Genomic DNA, 1,953 nt, shown 5'->3' on the forward strand with positions numbered 1-1,953 from the left:
CTTGAAGTTCCTCCTCAGAAGTTTCTGTATATAAGCTCGAGGGTTGTTTAATAAATTTCAGTTGCATTTACCTTGCCTCTCAATTATCACCAAAATGGTGCCTTACACATTAGGGATCCCCTGAGTGACCAGCTCCCTCCCGTCTTCCCCATGACTGTTTAATGATGCTGCCTTTCAACAGTGACTCTGTTATCAACACCATATCCATGAAACTAAGCCTTCGCCAGTATAGAGGCATTCATCTGGTTTTAGTGCGCCAAGGTCCAGTTTAGCAGCAAGGGCATGACTCAGTAAATCACCTAAAAAGACTATGTTCTCACGGCTATTCCCGAGGTCACTTTCACGGAAATCTACGACGCGAGCAAGTGGACACTCCAATAACGTACAGCTCCCTCAAATCATACTTCCTGGTAGAGTACTCCCTATATCATGCTGCCAGCATACCGGAACTTTAAAATATCTCTTAATAACCTTTGAAGAACCAAAATGTTTCCCTCACCCTCAGGGAAATGACTAGGACCGTTCGCTTACAATCTGACGCAGAGGGCTCTCCTCATGAGGTGAATCTTTTTCATGCCCTTAGGATATGGCACCTACCCGAACCTGTACGCCCAGCCATCCCCAATATCAATATTTTGCCCAAGAAGGACCTAAAGAAAAAAGCTGACACAGTTATGGACAGCCACTTCACCACCTTCATAATCTTTACCAACACCTCTACTCCTGACAAAGTGGACAAATAATCAACGTTGACCAAAGCTGCAGTGAATGCGGAATTATACAGTACAGGTGCCCACCCCATGATATGCTGGAGCGGCAACAAAACCCCCAACGACCCACCAATCGCACCTCCTCAACCAATGAAATCTCTACAGCCACTTACTGACGCCCATCGTTCACCAAGCGAGGAGAGTAGGCGTCACAGAGCGAATTAGTATTATGCGCTGAGCTCTTTTCACCACTTGCACTGAGACGTGTTGTTAATTTATGTTTCTCATTCATATCACCATTGATGAAGGTATTAGTTGGTCTCATGGAGAGACTAATGAGAAGACGAAACAGACAGAAACACAAAGAAGTTCATAGGATGTGATTGCAAGAGGTACTTGCATAAAAAGTGTGTCTATAGTGACAAGCATTAGTGATAAAAAAGTATTAAAAGTGAATTAGATATGCCCACACCTCGTTGAAGAAGCCATAACAGCTAGATTACATATATTATAAATGGCAGACCAATTGAGAGTGAGGGACCATGCTTTGAGTGCACAAGAGGCGAGAATTGATGAATTGGAAAAACAAGTCATGAAGCTTACCTCGTACGCAGCAAATTCAACCCATACCAAAAGACCTTACTGAGAAGGATGATAACCTATCAATGAATATTGAATCAATTAAAGAAACACTTGAAACACTGATGGGCCCAGACCAGAGAAAACAGCATACACCAACAAAATAAAGGAAAAGAATCTACCGGTAATTAAATCAACAAATGAACCCACTAGAATCACTGACAGAAAAAAAGAGGTCGAAAATGCACTTAAAGACATTCCAATACTTAATACGATGTCAATCTCAAATGGAAATGTTGTTGCATACTTTGCAAATCAGAAGATCAGAGAGGAAACAGCAAACAAAATTCAGAGAATGATTGTCGGTACTGAGACGAGAAAAATTGGAAAATTAAAACCAAATATAAGTATATGCAATGTTTACAATGATGAAGATGAAGTAGTAAATACCTCGAATCAAAGAAATCGTTACATAGACCAAATCTAGAATATCGAATAAAAGATAAGTGTAGTATTAAAGAAAAATACTGCAGGTGGGACTACCCACGATGTGCTAAAATGTGATCCTGAAGTTCGGAGGGCTATTCATGATAATGAGGACAAAGTTTTGTTACAAGTGGGTACTTTTAACATACGCGATATGTACCACATGATCACCTGCTAC

This window comes from Palaemon carinicauda, chromosome 18, assembly GCF_036898095.1.
Source record: "Palaemon carinicauda isolate YSFRI2023 chromosome 18, ASM3689809v2, whole genome shotgun sequence".
NCBI lineage: Eukaryota > Metazoa > Arthropoda > Malacostraca > Decapoda > Palaemonidae > Palaemon > Palaemon carinicauda.